Below are 21,362 nucleotides of genomic sequence, written 5' to 3' on the forward strand. Positions count from 1 at the left end.
CCCCACTACCTGACAAATATAACTGTATCCCCTCTGTACCTTATCCAGACAATAAAATATAAAAAAAAATCTTTAAAGAATAAAAGAAGAAATTATGGACACACTCCAATTAAAAATAACATTTCATAGAACATAACTCTTATTCATTATGCATCTACCAATGCTTCAGAAAAACACTGACAACTCTTCACAGAGAGCCTTGATCTACTTCACCAAACAACACAATGTAGGTGAATTAAAGAGAAACTATAGGCAACCTTTTATGACTTATATAACAACTTCCTGGAATAACTTCAAAAGTTAACTGTACAAAAATAAAATGGTTAATGTTAAATACTAGCTCTAAGATTTAAAAGATTTTAAATTACTTAATATTTCTGATTCATATTTTTTTCATTCATATATGTATTATTTGCCTTTTATATATATCAGACACTATTTCAGGCTCTGGGACTACAGAAATGAATAAAAGATACTACAATCTCTGCCTTTATATTGTTTTAATTTTATTCTTAATTAGAATAATATAGTAGCTATTGAAGATGAAGGCAAAAGATTCATTGCCTATGTAAGTATTCTGTCACAAAAATTAATAACTGAACTTCAAAGAAAAAGACAACACATGTCTTCAAAACTTTACAAGAAGTGAAATACATGGTATTTCTTCCAGTAAACAATAGCAAGTTTTAGCCTGGAGCCATGGCTCGTGCCTGTAATCCCAGCTATTCAAGAGGCTGAAATCTGAGAATCCTGATTCAAAGTAAGCCCAAGCACAAAAGCCTGTGAGATTCTTATCTCCAATTAACCACCAGAAAACAGGAAGTGATGCTATAGCTCAAGTGGTAGAGTGCTTGCCTTGAGCTGAAGAGCTCAGGCCCAGAATTCAAGTCTCACGACTGACAAAAAAAAGAAGCAAAATTAGTAAGTATTAATAACTTAATAATTTAAAGATATATCCTGGCTTTTCATTAAAATTTCAAAAAATCAGATAAACTAGCATCTACAGTAAGGAAAAGGCAAACACTAATGAGTTATTTAAAAAATACAAGAGAAAAAAATATTAATTAGTGCCAGTTAGGTCAAAGAAGTGACCAAAATTAATATTCCAACTGGACTTCTCTTTTCGTAGTATTAGGAATTGAACTCTGAGCCTCGTACTTGTTAGAGAAGCACTCTACCACTTCAGCCAAGTCTCCAGCTGCTTTTTATGTTCACAGTTTTCCAGGTAGAGTTGCGTTGTGCCCAGTTAGATCTGAGCTGTGATTCTACTTGTACATCCTCATGTCCTGGGCCACCAATCCCCATTTAGCCTGTGGGCTATGGAGAGGGAAAGCAACAGAAAACTATCTATTGGAGTTCCTATAAGTATCACTGTGGATGTCAATGATTTCAAGAAAATTCATCAAATATGGACTTCAGAATTTTGTTTGAGAAAGTGGTCTCATAGTACCTTACATTCATATTCTTATTTCCAAAACAGAAAGCTATCCATTATGCCAACAATGATGTAAGAAACAACCCTGGTACTTTTCTCAAATGTCCTACAGGCTTAAGTCTTCTCTGTTTTGATGGCTACTTGCCGCAGGAATATGTGCTACATTATAAGATAAAAACAGAATCGGCCAGGCATCGGTTAGAATTTATTATTGTAATCAACATGATAAACACATTGTTGATAACAAGCACCATAAACAATCTGTTTTACACTTAATGTAACACTAAAAACATATTTAATTGCGTCACTATTATTCTAGGTGTTGAATTGTTTTCAATTTATTTTGTAGAGCCATGACAATGAAACTGAACTGCAATCACAGATGCAACTATGAATTTTTAATTTTTCATAAATCATAAGTAATATGTCCATAAATGCATAGCTGTCCTTGAGATGATGGATTTTTTTATTCTAGAAATATAGTGGAATCTGTTTAGAGTGCAAACTTAGCTAACTCAGCAGTCCTGTGCAGCTGAGTGACAATGGACATGTAGAAATTTTATTTTCTGTAGGACAATTTTTTGCAAATTATCAGATGCTTATTTTTTTCTCTTTTCATGGTATTCTGACAGCACACTCATTGAAAATGGTAAAGTAGTTGAGCTCCAACCATTTAGCTTCAGGATCAATTTCTCAGAGGAAAGCTGAATTGGAATGAAAGAATACTGATACTGAATTTCTCACTATTAGCATATATAAGCTAATTTCCATTCATAATGACCAAGAATGTTTTCCTCCCCATTTCTGTAACTAGGGCAACAGCCATTTTGAACTGTAGTAGAGGGCATAATGGAAACAAAAAAAGTAGAAAATTCTATTTAAGTAGAAGCTGCAGCATTTGAGTATAAACTGTATCTGCCTGGCTATCTATCTACATAAATATTCTCTGAAGGAGGAACAGAAACAGATCCCACCACCAGCCATATACAAGGACGTTACAGAAGTCAATAGATGGAGCAAGCAAGGTGATACACTTTATAAAAAGAACCCATGGCTATATAACTGTCTGTTCCAATATATTTTCTTATCTCTGATTTTTATATGTGGGAGGAAGGCAAGGAGGAATCAAAGCTTGCAAGGAGAATTTTAGCTAGTTATTTTGCTAATTTAACGTTCAGCATCTGGTCCACCTGCTGCTGAGCACAACTACAAGCAATCCAACACTGACCATGAAATGCTTACTGAAAAATAATGAAGACTTGACTTTTGACTGAAATTCTTTGCAAGTGAATTAACAACATTCAGGCTTATTAAAACCAGTCAATAACTAACCACACTTTTGCTTTTGAACTATTTTAACAGATAGCTGCTTTATGTGGTTTCATATATCTCCTAAGCTCACAAACATTTGCATTTTCTTTATGTCTTAAAAAATAACTGCTGTGGGTTTTTCATTCTTATCCTCTTAAGCACTGAAGTTTCCCATATGAAATTTTAGTCTGGACCTTTTCTGTTTTACAGTGGTAAGAGAAGAATAAGTTACTAATTAACTCTAAAGTAGAGGCATATATAATTTTCAACATATTCTTTGGAAATTCAAATTGACTGAGGAAAACACTACACTTATTTCTTGGGCTGAAAAATGTGAGACTTTGCCAAGGTAAGTGCTTGCTTATGCATGAAAAATTTAAGTTAGAAAAATTTGATGCAATGACGGGTCGTCTTCCAATAGCAACATGACTTTTTATTATTTTTCTGGAGGTACTGTAGGATAAAGTTTTCTAATATTCCCTGCAATATGCACACAATCCTAAATCTAGGAGTCCTTGAAGAATGCCATAGTTCTATATGGCACATCATACCCATATGGAATTTATGCCAATTAGTAGATATTTTCTTTTCCTTTGTCTACCAAAATCCACTTCTAGAAATACTGGAAAGAAGTTTTTCCTCTCATTCAGAGGCTTCCTTTTAATCAAAGACAATAACTTCTATATGAAAGGAAGAATAAGGTTTGGCCTATGAGAAGAAATATAAAGGCTTGTATTGGGGAGAAGTGCCAAAGTAATTACAATATTCATACAACTTCTCAAAACATTGGTGACAGGTCCAAAACTAATTACCGATTGAAGAAGCAAACTAGACTATATACAAACTAGTTTGATAGTTCTATGGGCAATCAATAACACTGCAACCAATGTGGCCTGAAGTCTTCAAAGACAGAGCCTATTCTCATGGTCCCTAAATAAACACAAAAGTCTGTTTTAGTAGATTAACTGCATTAAAGATTCTAAATTCCAAATAGCGGTTATATCACATCCATGGTGTTTCCCCAGAACTGTGTAGTCCTCTCCCATTCGGACTGTAGGCTTGACCATGTGACTTGCTCTAGCAAATAAGATACTAGTCTATGTATCCCAAGTACAGGTTTTTTAAAGTATGCATATTTTTGCTTTCTTTCTTTTGTTAATGAGCTGACTCATTCCTAGATCCTTACTATGACCAAAATAAAGTGAGCTAATCTTGTATGAGTGAGGGATATGAAAGAGATGGAGTGAAGCTGAGTTGTCCAAGCTAATATCATTCTAGTCTAGGCTCCTTTGTTAAACTGTCAACTGACAACAGATATGTAAGCTAGCCCAACTTGGATTACCTTCATCCTACACTGTTATATAACCACTGAGATAACACATAGACTCATGATAATAATGTGAATATTCTAAATCTCTTCATTTCATGATTATTTGTTACACAGTATTTTAACAGCAACAAGTAATAGGATTGCATTTGGTTACATTCTGAAAACTTTGTTAGATTCTTACGAAAAACACTTTTTTTGACTGAATAGGCTGAGTAACTGAACACAATAATCTTACCCGTTCTTTTCTCCCCTCAGTACTTGTAAAGGAAATGCTTTATAGCTTTGATAATTTCCCTATAATTATGACTGCTTGCATTTAGGTATATTAATCAAACTTACTTATGGCCCTTATTCAACTTCCATGTCAACATTTTAAACTGTTACTTAAAAGTAGTCTTTAGACCAGAAAAGAAACAGCATCCTAAAAAATTAATGTTTCATTTGGAAAGTAAACTATCCTTAAGTGATGGGTAAACAATTTAAAAGGCAAATCCTACTCCAGCATATGAAACAGCTTACTCAGGCAGTCTTTGGCTACTAAATTTCTCTTTACATATTTTCAGTAATAGCTAAGTGGAAAATGAGAATCAGTCAATCTAATTATTTATTGTGTTTCATTCTATAGGTATCCTTCATTTCTTTTTTTATATATTTTTATTGTAATTAATAGAAGGGTTACATGATATTTGCCAGATAGATGGTGCATTAATTCCCATACATTGATACCCTTTCATATGTCTTGGTATCCATTACCCTCCCCCTCACCCCCACCTCTCATCTTGTTTTCCCCCGTTCCCTAATCAATTTCAAATAACCAAATACAAATATATCCGATATATCAGGTAACAAAGTGAGATACTGTAACAATATGAGATAACCAAGGGACAGCAAAGGAGATGAGAGATAACATAGTACCATAAGAACAGCAATCATTCATTATATGGCTTATGTTTCTATATCCTAGAGATCCTTTCATTTAGCGTCCTACTATATGGCCTTTTGTATCAAGGTTTTGCTCTATTCCAAATCTCTGCTAGTAGAGCCCAAGGTTTCTACTGCTTATGATAAATAAGGGAAACCATTGAGCCTAAGTTCCTTTGAGTCTGGCTTACTTCACTTAATATGATCTTTTCTAAGTCTTTCCATTTCCTAACAAATGGGGCAATGTCATTCTTTCTGACAGCAGCATAGAATTCCATTGTGTGCACCTGCTATCTGGCAAATATCATGTAATCCTTTTACTAATTACAATACAAAAAATTTTAAAAAAAAGTTTAAAAAAATGGCCTATAGACACATGAAGAAATGCTCAACATCTCTGGTCATAAAAGAAATGCAAATCAAAACAACTCTAAGATTCCACCTCACTCCAGTTAGAATGGCCAGGATCAGGAAAACGAATAACAACAGATGCTGGAGGGGATGTGGCCAGGAGGGATCACTACTACACTGTTGGTGGCAGTGCAAATTCGTTCAACCACTATGGAAAGCAGTGTGGCAGTGCCTCAAAAGGCTAAACATAGAACTCCCCTATGACCCAGCCATTCCACTACTTGGCATTTATCCAACCAACCAGAAACAAGGACATACTAAACCCACTAGCACAACAATGTTCATTGCAGAACTATTCACCATAGCATAGATATGGAACCAACCTAGATGTCCCTCAGTGGATGAGTGGATCAACAAGTTGTGGTATTTGTACACAATGGAATTCTATGCTGCTGTCAGAAAAACGACATCGCCCCATTTGTTAGGAAATGGAAAGACTTAGAAAACATCATAGTAAGTTAAGTAAGCCAGACTCAAAGGAACTTAGGCTCAATGGTTTCCCTCATTCGTCATAATCAGTGGAAACCTTGGGCTCTACCAGCAAAGACCTGCAATAGAGCAAAATCTTGATACATAAGGCCATATAGTATGAAGCTAAATGAAATGAACTCCAGGATATTGAAACAAAAGCCATGTAACGAATGATTGTTGTCCTTAATGTACTATGTTGTCTCTCATCTCCTTTGCTGTCCCTTGGTTATCTCATATTGTTATAGTATCTCACTTTGTTATCTGATATATTGAATTTATTTCTACTTGGTTATTTGAAATTTGATAGGGAAGGGGGGAAAACCAAGACGGGTGGGGGGACGGGGGGGAGGATAATGAGTACCAAGACATGTGAAAGGGTATCAATGTATGTGAATTAATGCACCTTCTATCTGGCAAATATCATGTAACCCTTTTACTAATTATAATAAAAAATTTAAAAAAATAAAGAATGAATTCTTGTTCTACCTACATCATGACTCTCTTGGCATCTTCAAAAGCAAATGCCCTAACAAACTGGTCAGAAGCACATGAGCCAAAGAGCAAGGAGGGAAAAAAAATCACCTTTACAGCAGATCCAATGTTTTTAAGCAGCCTTTGTACCAAGTGTTGTTGTGAAGGAACCCTCGCTCTCTGAAACAGCTAATGAAAATTTAAAACGGTATAACCACGTCAGAAAACGTGTTTGCTGTTTCTCCAAACCTTAAACACCCACCTACTGTATGATTAAGGTATTCATGCCTCGCAATGCATTCCAGAAAGAAAGAAAAAAAAACAGCATATACTGCTACAAAGACTTGTGCACACATGTTCACAGCAGCTTTATGTGTGGGGAAACATAAAAATAAAACAGTAATAGCCAACGGAAGCTCCACATTTGTGCACCAGTCTTGAGCACGGACACTCAGGCTGCCGGCCCAAGTGCAAGGGCCAGGAAGGCACCGAGCGGCTGAGCTGTGGTTATAACTCTTCCTTATCTGACAGCTAATGAAATGTAAACAAAAGCCGTCTCACCGTGACTCCCGCAAGACACAGACTCAACAATCTTCACGGCAAAAACCAAAAAATGAAAAATCCCACTGGAAGGCTTCACGCATCGCACGCTTCAGGCCTGGGAAATGCGCCCAGGGGCAACTTCGCGCATGCGCAGATCCTCCCGCCTGAGAGACACGCGCAAGGCGCAACTTCGCGCAGGTGCAGATCCTCCAGCCTGAGCTGCACAAGGCACAACTTCGCGCATGCACAGATCCTCCCAAAACCTACCAGCCCAGTCAAGGCCCCTCGTTCCTCTCAGACCATGAGGCCCCAGCCCCATGCAGGCCCCGTGCAGCCCCCGTGTCGCCCCAACTGGGGTCTCTACTCCCTGGTTCATTCACCTGCAAGCCCCGGCACAGATACCTGAAAGACCTGGTCTCTTTCTTCCTCAGGGTCAGGGGTGTTAGGGGTGGGGAAGAGGACGCCCTTGTCCTTCCTGGGGTTCTTTCTACTTTGAGCGGCTAAACGCGGCCCCTGGTCACTTACCGGGCTCCTCAGCTCTGGGAGACACGTTTGAGGCAATGGCGGGTGTTGAGCTTCGCGTGTTTGTGGGGAGAAGGGCATCAGGGCCACCTGCTCGCGGCTGCCATCGTGGGCCATAAGCTGGGAGCGTGGCCTTGGCAAACACGCATGCTCACTGAGCACCAAGGGCCGTGGCCCAGCGAAGAGCACGCATGCTCAGTGAGCACGAGGGCCAAGGCCCAGTGAAGAGCACACATGTGGAGAGGGAAGGAAGATGGCCACGAGACAATAGGGACGCTGCGTAGCTCTCTCTCACAAAAAGAGAGAACTAAGGAGTCCCACGAGCCAATTATCTTAAGAAATCCACAACAACAAACTCAAAAGGCAACGGAGAAGGACTCAAAGTGGAAAAGAAATCCAGATAAAGCTCACATCCAACTTTCTCAAAGAATTCGGAACGCGAGGACCCCTCCCCCACCTCCATCCGCCAGTTCCAAGCCACAGAAAGCGCCGGCGGGCCGGGGAAAAGCGGCAGCAGGCCGGGAAAAGCAGCTGCGGGCGGAGGGGGCCAGCCTGGGAGCCCGATTGCTGCAGAAACCAACATACAACCGGGCCAGCGAACGGCGGAAGCAGCAGAACCCAGACGCGGAACCAGAACAGCAAGCAGCGGAACCCAGACTCGGAACACAGGCGACAGCGGAGACCCGAGGGGAGTGAGAGACTCCCCACCACCGTGCAGCACCCGCAGAGGGATGCAGAGGAGTGAGTAATACAGCGCGTCCCCAAACACAAAGGGAAAGCAGAGCGGTGCCAAGCAATAGAACTTAACTCAGACCCCTCCACCCCGCCCACACAGGCCTAAAGGCAAAAAGAATACAAGGACGAATCCTAAAGTTGGCTGTGCCTCCACTACCAGATTTTTGTAGACTCCAACTTACAGGCCAGAAGTTGAGAATTAATGGCCCAGTAGATCAAATTAGTCCCATTCCATGTTGTTTAAGCAGCATAGTATTTCTACACATTTGAGCCATCATTTAACAAAACAGAAGACCTATATCAGGCACCAGTATCTCACACTTACAATCCTAGCTACTCAGGAAGCTGAGATCTGAGGATCACGGTTTGAGGTCAACTTGAGCAGGAAAGTCTGTAAGATTCTTAAACCTAATTAACCAATAGGAATTCAGAAGTACGGGTATGGCTTGAGTGGTACAGCACCAACCTTAACACCAACCCTTAAATTAATTAACATACATGTGGGTCTGTGTATATGTGCACACATATATATTATTGTATATATATATATACATCTATTATGTATGCTGTATACATGCACATGTGTGTGTGTTTGTGTCAGAAGACTTAAGTTTAAAATTTAAATTTCCTTAAAACAATGAAACAACTGACCATTCTAGGCTTACAGTCCTGCCTCATGATGATAAGCTGTAGCAGAGTAGAGGCTTCCCCTCCAGATAAACTACTCAGCTGATCACAGCCCCTGTTACTCCCACTAGTCCCCACTCTAGCCTGTTTTCCTGCCTTAATCCTGTTGAAATCTTGGCTCTTCCTAAGGTGGTTCTTCAATTACTCTGTGTCTGTGTCTGCACAGTAATTAAAGACTAAACTCAAGTTGGGCATGGTAGCACTTGCCTATAATCCCATCCTTAGGAAATGGAAACTGAAAGATCTTAAGTTTGAGGCCAGCCTGGAGTACATATGTAGTTATTTCCAAGCCAGCCTAAGCTACATAGCCAGATCTTGTCTCAAAAAGGAAAAAGGAAAAAAAAGTCAAAAATCAGAACAGAAAAGAACAAAACCGATTCGGCTCATTTTGGTGCTCAGAATGAGATTTCTACGTTTGGACCTTTTTCATTTTCTTCTCATATTTTATTATAATATTCCAAAGAAACTCTCAGAAGGCAATGATTATATCATATATTTTGCATTTCCCACAGCTCTCCATATAAAACGAAGTACAAAGTAGATAATTAATGATTGTTAAAAGAATGCATGAGTAAAGAATACATATATATATAAAAAATAAAACAGGAATTACTTGAAACATGAAAGCAAGATTATAACAACTGCTTGTTGCTCATGTTTTTAAAAACATGAAATGTCAGTAGTAAAACTATTTGCTTTTAGAGGGGTGGGGGCGGGGGGAGGGAAATGGGGACCAAGACATGTGAAAGGGTATTAATGAATGGGAATTAATGCACCATCTATCTGGAAAATATCATGTAACCCTTCTATTAATTACAATAAAATATATGAAAAAATATTCATTTTTGAGCCAGGTTTGAGAGCTCATCTTTATAATTTTAGCTTCTTGGAAAGTGGAGATCAGGGGGTTGAGCAATTCAAGGCCATTCCAGTCAGAAGTACTCCCAACTCCATATCAGCCAGGGGCCCTGATGGCAAGCACCCGTCATCTCTGGCTGGGCGCACATGGCTTTTGCCTTCATCCTCAGTGACACATGGGAGCACAGCTAACAGGAATGTAGCCCAAACCTGTCCACCCCAGGCTAGTCCCAGCCTCAAAAATAACCAACATTGAAAGGGCTTGGAATAATATCTCAGTGGTAAAGCACCAGCCACCAAGCATGTGGCCCAGAGGTGAATTCAACACCTCCAAAATGAATGCACACACACCTTACACAGAACAATACTAGTAGCCTGCTTTTCAGTGCATTAGCTTGGGGAACGATTGTGCCTGAGGTTATTTTCTAATTGATCAGTAAAGCTTATCCTTATCACAGTTCTATCTAGTTGATTCTTTTTGAGCTTTCTTTCAGAACTGCAAATCAGTCATTTCAGGACCAGACTAGAGGTACAGCAAAGATTATCCTGAGGCATGTAATTTGTTTTAATTTCAGTGAATCCTCAAGAAAAATTTCTGAGACACCTTCAGTACATTTTGACAACCCCTATTATTCTCAATGCCACAAATCATCAGGAAAATTCTAATATTAATATAGTGTGGAGTTATGAAATATTTGCCCAGAGAATAGTTCATATTAAAATTAATATTTAAAATGGCTTGTTTTCTACCAAATGGATTTCATTAATATCCTACTAACATACAAACATACAGGCCTTTTTCCTGTCTTAATTGTTTAGTAACTAGCATTTCTTCTAATCAAGTTAATCTTAATCCCTTTAAAGCACAACTTACAGTAATTCCACAACAATGCAGCTAACTAGTAGGCGAGTTTTAGAAAAGATGGAAATAATGGCTCTGTGAGGGTTTTTTAAATCATTTTTCATGTATTTTAAAGCCTGCAGGATTCCAAAATTTTTATGACCTTAAAATTATCTCACTTTTTAAACATATAATATTAAACTTGAAATTGTCTATGAAAGAAGAAAAATATGTAGGAGGCTGCAAAACATAATAGTATCCCAGAATCAGAGAAAATGTGGACTGTCTGAGCTTAACAGAAAGGCCATCGCAGTGCTAAGTCTTTTCCTCTTACCTACAGAGACCATGCAGTGAATTTTAAGAGTGCAATCTGATGAAAGAGGAAAAGGAAAGATGCTTAGAGAATATAAACTACTCAGAGCATCAGAGTTTCATGGGAAAAGGTACTGTGTTTTAAAATCATATTAATAACACATATGGTCTCTCTAGGTAACACAACATGCATAAAGCTTACTGAGTGTTGTACATCTAATAATCCATATGCATAACAATTGGCATTGTTCTTTACATGCCTCTACAAAGTGCCGCTCGGGTTCATCTTTCTCTGTAAGCTTTTTACTACCCCACACCGAGGAAAGCTGCAGGAAAAAATAATAAAATAGCATATAGGATAGTTGTGATGGACAGCAGTACCTTCCCACAGAACTGGATGTCTGGTCGACCTCGGTGAAATAGATATTGTTACTTCAGGCCAAGGTGTTAAGTAATTTTGCTCTGTGTGTTCTGAGTACTGGGGAATCAAGTCTCAGTCCCTGATGGCATTGTAAGTTAAGGTGTAACTGATAAATCCAACAAAATCCAGCCGAAAGAATAGGCATTGTTGATCACACATTGCCTGCCAAACAGCCAACAGGCTTGATCCGTGTTCTGTTATTTAGTCTGTTGAGTTTTGTGGATGAGTGGTTCAAGTGAAGTTTCCAGTGTTGTTTCTCAGTCTTGAGAAACGTGGATGGTACCATCAGTCTCTTCCTCACTCAGTAGTCAAGGGCACATCTTAGAGACACCATTCTGGTTTCTTTGGCAACAGAACAGCATCAAAACAGGGAAGCAACCAGCAGGACAGGAAGAGCTCTTTCAAGTTCACATCTAAAAACACCACTCCCAGTCATACATCTGGAAAACAGGCCAAGGAAGACACATTTGAAAGATACTCTGCCTCAATGGGAATTTTGAAAATTATGTAAAGGAATAGGACATTTCCCTTTTGTGGGAGGACAAATTAATACATCATACAAAATCCACTAGCATAACAATGTTCATTACAGCACTATTCACCATAGTAAAGATATGGAACCAACCTAGATGTCCCTCAGTCGATGAGTGGATCAACAAGTTGTGGTATTTGTACACAATGGAATTCTATGCTGCTGTCAGAAAGAATGACATCGCCTCATTTGTTAGGAAATGGAAAGACTTAGAAAAAATCCTATTAAGTGAAGTAAGCCAGACTCAAGGGAACTTAGGCTCAATGGTTTCCCTCATTCGTCATAATCAGTAGAAACCTTGGGCTCTACTAGCAGAGATCTGCAATAGAGCAAAATCTTGATACATAAGGCCATATAGTATGAAGCTAATTGAAAGGACCTCCAGGACATTGAAACAAAAGCCATATAACGAATGATTGTTGTCCTTAATGTACTATGTTGTCTCTCATCTCCTTTGCTGTCCCTTGGTTATCTCATATTGTTATAGTATCTCAATTTATTATCTGATATATTGAATTTCTTTGTATTTGGTTATTTGAAATTTGATAGGGAAGGGGGGAAAACCAAGACGGGTGGGGGGTGTGGGGGGGAGGGTAATGGGTACCAAGACATGTGAAAGGGTATCAATGTATGTGAATTAATGCACCTTCTATCTGGCAAATATCATGTAACCCTTTTACTAACTACAATAATAAATAAATAAATAAATAAATAAAAGAAAAAGCATGTGCACTGTTTTGCTTGCAGGCATAGAAATTACATTATTCACAAATATTTTCTACATAGTAGGTAGGGTAGCTACACTGGACATGAAAGGGCGGGGACAATTAATATGGATGAAACAGTCCTGTTTCATTAACTTTCTACCTTAGTGTTCATTTATTTCTTCAAATTTTGGGTTTGTCTGAGAGATGAGAGATTCTCTTCTCTCTTTGATTATATCAGAATAAAAATAGATATTGGTCTGGAGGTTTGGCTCAAATACTAGAGCACCAGATGTGCAAGCAAGCTCAGCAAATATGAAGCCATAAGTTCAAACCAAGTATTTTCTAAAATCATCATCATCATCAATAAAAATAATAAATAGCATAAGCTGGGGACAAGGCAGAAAAGTTCATGAAATGTTAATTTCTAATTAATCAGCAAAAAGAAAAAATTCAGAAGTGGAGATGTGCCTCAAGTGGTAGAGCATGAAATAGTTGAAATAGCCAAGTGAGAGCTCAGGGTCCTGAGTTCATGTCCCAGTGGTGCTTCTCTTAATCAAATATGAATGCACACATACTGAAAATGTACATGGTATACACTGCCAAATACACAGCTCACTCCCTCCAGCAGCTCCTAAAACCTGTTATTAGGTTGCAGGTTTGAAGTTTAGCAACTCCACATCTCTTAGGCACCTTATTTCAACGAGGATTGAACAGAGGGACCAGGAAAAGACTTAATTAACTAGGGCAGTATTTCTCGAGATATTTGTTGTTGACATTGCAAAAGGGACAACATATTATATTTGATTTCCCATTTTCAAAGCAGAAGGAAAGGCAATCCACAACATAGGAAACATTTCACTTTCCTTCCTATTTTAATCAATCTTCAAAGAAAGACTGGGGTGGGAACACTTAAATCATAACTCTGCGGTTATTGAAAACCCCAAGAATGATGAACTTCATGCATATGATGTTGAAATAACACACAATGAATTGTAGGCACTCTGAACGGCAGTGAAATTTACAACTCCTTTCCTCTGTTCCAAAATAAAAAAAGAATTTCTATCTTCCCAGCAAGTGGTCTCCAAAATAAATGCTGTTCTCACACCCATGAGCAAAGAAATAACTTGGGGCAAGAAAGCACAGTGTGTTTTCATTTACAAATTATATACATCACATCACTTTACTAACATGCTGCCAAATATAAAAATTGAAATATAAACTGTATGAGATATAAAATGCAGTATTTTTCCCCACATTGCCTGACATACTGTTCCACATAACTCAAATACTGACTATGATGATGTCTCGTGCATAACTATAAATATCTACCTCCCTAAATATCCCTTCCACACAGCTCAAAACAAAAAACTTGAAGACAACTCTTGTTGCTGGCATGCCTCTTTTAGAGAGCCTAAAAGGACAGAAATAAGTTGAGACCATAAATGATGCTCTCAATTTGGGTAGGTACGATACTAACTGAGTGCTTTCCAGGTGTGAGGCATTGTAATGTCTTGTGTTTAATTTTCCCCAAAACTCCATGTGGTAGATCATCTTCCCAGTTAACAGCTAAAGAAACTGAGGACTAATGTACCTTAGAATTGGCTAGTTAGAAAACAGTAGCAAACTGTGTAAGAATCCTTTCTTGACTGAATTTATTCTGGGTCCATGGCCCGCCAGAGAGAAGCTTTGGATTCCCAAGGGGATCCTTAGCAACATGGGAAGGAGGGGGAAATTTGGGTTGTCTGGAGGCACAGGGAGATGTCAGGGTTCCTCTCATCTTTTGGTAGAAGCGAGGGATGCTAATATTCTGACGTGGACAGGACAGTCCAAGAACATACCCACAGTGCTGTGGAGGGAGAATCAAGAGGTATCAGAGATGAATGACGAACCAGATATGTTCATCACAGTGCAATTTGTAATAGCTGAGTAGTCCAAGACTCAATAAATTACAGTGTATCTATTTATCAGAGCTCTGTGGCTACTAGCATGACGTTTTTTCAAAAGAATAACCATATGAAAAAAATTCACACTTCCTATTTACATGTGCAAAAGCAATATTCGCCAAAACATTCATATTCACAAGTCCTAAAAGTAATCTGGTTAGCAGGGTTGTTGTGTTAGAAAAGTATTTATATGTTTATGTATGCACATGGGAAATACTTTGAAAGACATCAGCCAAAGTATTAATTACTATTTGTTGCTGAAGTATAGTAGAGAGTCCATATAAAATATTTTATGACAGAATCATTATAAATAGCCACACATACCACTGTAAGAAGGAAACACTCATAAGTAATATAATCTATTATCTCAAAGTCCTTATGAATTCCGTAAGCCAAAGATTTGATACCCATCTTTTCAGAATGTGTCACTGGCAGCATTTTATTTCATTTTATTTTCTGACATCAAGTTCTTTAATAATAGAAAAGAAAAGCACCAGGTGTTTCTCACCAGGTGCCTTTGCAATGGCAGCAGAGTTCACTGGTATATTTTTTTCAGAGCCAAAATAGCACCTACTATTCACATGCCCTATCTTTAAAGCCTTCATTGTTTCACTATGATTCAAAAGTGAAGTTACTCACTCCCGCCCACACAGCAAGAACAATACAATCACGACACTGAACTGAATAAATGCTTGAAACTTCATAAATACTAAGTATCTCATCTCAGAATGTCTTATGAGTAGAAATCATTATGATGCTGTCTGCCATATAATTTATCTTTATCTTTATCTTTATCATCATCATCATCATCATCATCATCATCGTTTGGGTTTTTGTTCTGGTACTGGTGATGGAACTCCATCACCTGAGCCACACCACCAGTCCAACATTTTGCTGGTTAATTGGAAATGAAGAATTTTCTGTTTGGACTCGCTTCAAACTGATCCTCCAGGTCTCAGCATAGTGAGCAGGTAGGATTTCATATGTCAGCCACTGGTGTCTTGCTCAGAAGTCTTACTTTATTAGAACACAGTCTAACAAATTACCCTTTATTTTACTGACCAGTACCTCATTGTGACCTGGAAAAAAAAATACAACTAACATGGCAGCAAACCTTCAAAAATACCATGAGATTTATATCGGCCAAAAAAACTGCTAAGAAAAAGTTTATTCCCCAATACAGATGAAAAATTTGACCTACAGTAGCAAGAAAAACAACAAAAAAGAAAGAGCTGGACAAACACAAAATGGAGAAAGAAGATAAGAATTGTGATTTCTTTCAAAATTGTAATCATTAAATAAAATAAAATTTGCTTATTTTCATCTTCAAGGAATCCAAATGGTTTACATTATATCTAGCATACAGACTATTACTAAATAATAACAGTTAACAATATCACAAAGTATAAAGGTTTTCAGAAACATAAAAATGTTAGAAGGTATTTCAGATACTTCTTTGATTCGAATTAGAGAAGATATGTCTAATTATGACATGATATCAAAAGGAATGCTGTATAAACTAAGTAAGCAAAGATATTTGCCAGTAATATTAAAAGTAATTCCTGAATGTTTCTCAAGTATGTGAAATACTGAGAAAATCAATGCCTAGCATGACAGTGCCACTTGTCAAAACAGTCTGTTAATTATCTTTATCATGCTCTTGGCAAAATAGGATACTGTTGGATAAATAACATCTTCACATAATTTAAATCCATGCTATGTTTTATTAATTTAGATCCTCCGTTTACCCCAAGAGGGGGTGGAGATGATTGGCTACATCTTCTGTTGCAAATATACACAAAGCCTTATTTGCAATGGAACAAAAACACAAATTTAGAATTGGATTGACGAATGTCCAAAACCCAACTCTACTACTTCAGTGCCTGTCTTTGCACAAATTATATCATACTACTGACCTACCGTGTCTCTATACATTAAAAATAAACAGTGCCAATAATCAGATCCCTCATAGGGTCCGGTAAGAAAAACAATGAGATGTTATTTGTGAAGTTCTGGCAACACAGTAGGGATTTGATTGCTGTGAATTTTTTTTATCTCCTTCCCATTTTTACCTTTCTGTCCTTGCTTTCATACCTAGATCTTCACAAGGCAAGTTGATCTGGAGGGAAAACAGAAAGAAGGAAGAAATAAAGGGGGGGAGAAGGGAAGGAGGAATAGAGGGAAGGAATGGAGGGAGGGAGGGAAGAAGACAAAGAGGAATTCACCTTACCAGAGGCTTACACCTGTAATCCTATCTACTCAGGAGATTGAGATCTGAAGATGGAGGTTGGAAGCTAGCATGGGACAGGAAAGTCTGTGAGACTCTTTAACCACCAAAATTCAGACGTGGAGCTGTGGCTCAAGGGGTAGAACTACAAGGAACAGAGCTAGGTCCCTAAGTTTAAATCCTAGTGCCAGCACCAAAACAAAGAAACTCACCTTAAATTCAAAGAATGTTCTAGGGAAAAGGAACTGTAAACAGCAACAGGCTCAAATCCCCTGATTATACAGATTGTGAAACAGACCACATCAGGATCATGCTATAGAAACATGCATGCGCAGGGACCATTTCCTCTTATCCTCCAGAAATGACTAAAACTAGAGGCCATTGGGAAAAAAAAAACCTTCAACTTCCAGGGCTCAAAGGGCTGATTGTTCCATGGCCACAAAGTTCCCTTTTACCCAGTTTATACAAGATGTGGTAGGTGGTAAACTAGAAGTTAAAAAATATAAGCAACATTTCTTTTCTGGACTGTCCTATGTCCTTGTGAGAATTGCTTGTTCATGCAATTCTCAGAGAACACCCCTTGGGCACAGCACAAGGGCTCCACCTTCAACCTCAGAATGAAGAGGAACTTTTCAAAAATGCTATCTGAATCTTTAAAAAGCAGATCAGAAATGCAGTCTCTTCTTACAAAACGTGAACCATATAACATTTCACTTTGCAAGCTTTCATCCCAAGAATTTTATTCTCCACTGGTGAAATCACACAGGTAAAATTTTAAAATAGGGTTTTAAAAAAACTATTGCATTTCCTTTTAAGTTCTTCATCATTCATGCTGCTGTGTCATTTTCTTTATAGTTGCAACAGAAGCTGATGAGCTCTTCCATTCTAATTCTCCTAGAGCTTCACTCCAGTGGACTTAGGGTTTTGCAACAAAGAAAAAGGTTAATCTTTGCTCAGTAGATCTATTCATAAATTATTCTTTATATTCCAATAAATACTTGGCAGTTTGGGGAAGAGAAACTTCAATCATGACAAAAGAAAATAAAATTCAGTGCTATTCAGAGCCATTACTTAGACTTTGAAGATTAGTTTTTACCAATCACATTGGTGAGTGATATAGTTTATATTAAAAACCACATAAAATATTCTCTTAATTCACAGAGTAAAACTCCCAAATATAGGTTAACTCCTAAAGAAGGTGATATCGTGACATCACAGAATGGAAGGCCATCTTTCTTCTATCATCTACTTATAGATGTTGGTATGTGCACCCTGTTTTTTCTTTCTGGCTCTACCACATTCTCAGATGTCTAAGTCTTGATAAAAAGTAGTCACAGATACTCAAAGGAAAGGGACTATCTAGCTAAGGAAAGCTAGAAAAAATTATATCCAGAGCTCTTACCTTTCCTTTATTCTGATTACAAACCTGAACTCAGAAATGTAAGTTTGGTGAGTCCCAAAAATGTTGGAAAGGGTTGATTACCCCCATCGGAGCAAGGATTAAAAGCAAGTCCTATTTTCGTTGTATTTTTTTATTCAGCACCCAAACTTTTCAATGTGTCTTGCTCATTTATAATCTCCTATATTTGAAATTTAAAGAGCAGTTGTTAAAAGCTTAGTTCCATGGTAGGTGTTCTTAAAATGTATTCTATCCTCTATAATGATGTGGTGGCTTAGTTATTCTATTATGGCGTGTTTATCATTGAGAAAACAGAGTGTAAAGAAATTAAATAAGCCCAGAGTTGAGTCAGTGGACCAGAAAACCTGAACTCTCAATCCCTCTGCTGTATACCACAACCCTCCCTATAATCCATATGCAAATGAGTACCCAATTCAATTCAACAAATGTTTCAGAGCAATTTATATTTAGCAAGACATTGTACTTTATGAGAATGAAGCATAGAAATATTAGAGGACTTGCCTGAAATCTCAGAACACTTTCGCAAATGTCCATACTAGAACTCAAGTACTAAACATTGGGCCTGAAGAGCAAGCAACAAGACAAGTTGAAAGAGAACAAGCTCTGGAAATGAGACACATTGGTCCTCAGAATCCAGGCCCATCACATCCAATGTATGACATAGGTCTAAAGTGAACCTTACTTATTTTACATCCCCACCAATTAACTAAATTAAATATTAGGTACTGCTCTGCAATTTTATAGAACTTTTTACTTTGTTTAACACATTCTAGTCTTCTTCGCTGCAAATGAAGTAGATACTCCTCTTAAAAACAATGTGAACACAGTAGTGGTTCTTGCCTGTAAAACAAGGTTTTGAAAGGTGAGACGGGAGGATCATGAATTCAAGGGTCACCCTGGAATACATTTTGAAATCCTCTCTAAAAACCACAAAGGAAAGAAAAAGAAAATATGGTTTCAGAAATATAAAAGCCACATATAGTTTTTCAGATAAAATAAAGGACTCTCAACTAAATTGGAATTTCAGAACCAAATTTTCAGTTCAAGGATGTCTTGAATATTGCATGTTTATCTAAAATTAAAATTTTACTGGGCAGTTCATATATGTTTGCTAAATATGGCAACCTAAAAATGGCTGTGCTTGAAATAACTAAGAATTTCTTGGAATATAATTCAAAACAGAACAAAAATTTCTTCCTCCTAGAAATTAAAATATCTTAAGATGTCAATAACAAAAAAAAACCCATAAGGAAAAGAAAGGAAGGACTTTGAAACTAATTTCCCTTGGGATACATAGCCACTGTAATTATCAGAAGCATTTGGAAATGACCCATATATTGCTTAGAAATTTTGATCAATAATACTTCTAATCTTTTGCCCATTCTCCTCAAGATTTAATTTTTGGAATCCTATTTATTCAAAAGATGTTAGACATTGTCATTTTATTGGTTTATTTTCACCTGTGAACTTTGACCCATAATGGAGACTTTTGTTTTGTATGGTCTGCTCTCCTCCCTTGGCCTACAAAGGAGACCCTTTGGACTGGACATGGAGATCAGAACAGATGCTCCAGTGCACAATATCCAGACTCGGAGCACAGATTTATTTCCTCCAAGTCAGTTTTGCTCAGTGAAGTTTCCCCAGACTCTCAACCACTGCCAAGGTTAATGTAGGCCCTGACTCTGCCTGCTGATTCATATTAATTAAGACAATCAATGATCTTGTTTCATACAGTGTCTGTTTTTAATATAACCTATTTGATGAGGCTGTATTAATTTAGGAGAAATATGCACTGGCATTCTGGCATGCACTTTTCCTAATTATCTCACAGCTCTCATTCCGCAGTGAAATTAGACTGTGGTTATCACGGTTAATGGAAGCCCATAGCTCTTAGCTAAGTGATCTCCTCCAGTGGAAAGTCATCGTTTCTTGCTCCTGGCTACATAAACATGATTGTGCTATCTAAGCAATCCCCTGTGGCTGTGGATGTGAATGTTTTAACAAAATATTCTGCTTTAGAGCTACAGGGTGGCACCTCATTTCTATAAGTAGGAGGATAACAAGATTGGAATGGGAGGACTGTGAAAGGAAAAGTTACCCAATAACAGAAGTGAGACAAGGAGAAGCAGTTTTCAAGGGTGTGCAGGAAATAGGAAGCCTGACCTGGTAGTTATGTGTTCAGGTTCAAAAGAAATCCTTTATATGTTCCCTTATGCTTCTCTTGAGTTCTACATCACCTATCTCGCACTGCCCATTTTTCTTTTAAGAACTCAGTAGAATCTTGGTCCAAATGAGGACTTACTCTTCTGTGTGCCTGTCCACTCTTTTCAATCATTCACTTACTAAGTGCCTACATCCCTCACTAGAAAGAAACCAGTCACTTCCTGCATGAAACATGAATCCATGAGGCAGGCAGCTCCACAAGTTAATTTAAGTCAATCATTACAAATTGTAAATACACTAAGAATTTTTAATGGATTGATTTGATACAAAATGATCTGGCAAAACAATTTTTGAAAGAGGGACAACATCTGGGCTGAAACTGTTGTGATTACAAACATTCAGTTATCGGGAGAACCAAGAAAAGAAAATGAGCCCGTGAAGGAATAGTACTCATGAAATCCTGAAGCAGGACCCTTTCTTATTCTAGAAACCAAGCCAAGGCTAGAGTATGAGGAGTCATGCAGAGAATACAAGAGAGACTGATTATAAGCTTCCACCAAAGGGGCCTTTTGCCTTCCCATGTTCCTTCTACCAGTGGACCCTGAAAAGGGGTTGACAGCACATCATTCCCCTGGCCTACTGGGCAAATATGTAACTTAAAAGGAAGTAATGACACAGTGCTTATCTTGTATTACTGACTATGCCAGTGAGGATGCCTGGATCAAATAGAAATGTTAGAAAGTTGAGCCAACTGTAGTTGCATTTATTTAAATGGACTATGAATTCCAGTTTTATCTGTGAAAACAGGAAGCCAGTCCATTTCTGAAAGACTTGTTATTTACAGTAGGCAGTGTTTGGTAAGCTATTTTCACCAACAAGACACTGCTTATATATTTCCACTTCTTTAAGGCTTACATTCAGAGTAGATTTATTTGTTTTCATTCTAAAGATAAAAGACTCAGGAACAGATATAGCAATGAACTAAAATTGGGAGTATTAGTGTTTGAACCCAAGGCAATCAAGTCCAGAATACATATCCTTAATCATGATTACTAGCAGCCAAAATTCATCTTGGGAAGCTAATCAAACCATTAAGGTGCA

The 21,362-nt window shown here is 37.9% G+C and overlaps 1 long non-coding RNA gene across 1 annotated transcript in view; it reads left to right on the forward strand.

Moving 5' to 3' along the window:
• Positions 1–10,861: 10,861 nt before the first annotated feature.
• LOC150042154 (uncharacterized) overlaps positions 10,862–21,362 on the forward strand; it is a 46,917-nt gene continuing 36,416 nt past the window's right edge. The window contains exon 1 of the long non-coding RNA XR_016533634.1: positions 10,862–10,979. This is a non-coding gene — a long non-coding RNA (uncharacterized LOC150042154). The remainder of the gene's footprint in view (positions 10,980–21,362) is intronic.

Source organism: Megascapheus bottae, chromosome 36 (assembly GCF_031878675.1).
Source record: "Megascapheus bottae isolate mThoBot1 chromosome 36, mThoBot2.hap1, whole genome shotgun sequence".
In the NCBI taxonomy this organism is placed as follows: domain Eukaryota; kingdom Metazoa; phylum Chordata; class Mammalia; order Rodentia; family Geomyidae; genus Megascapheus; species Megascapheus bottae.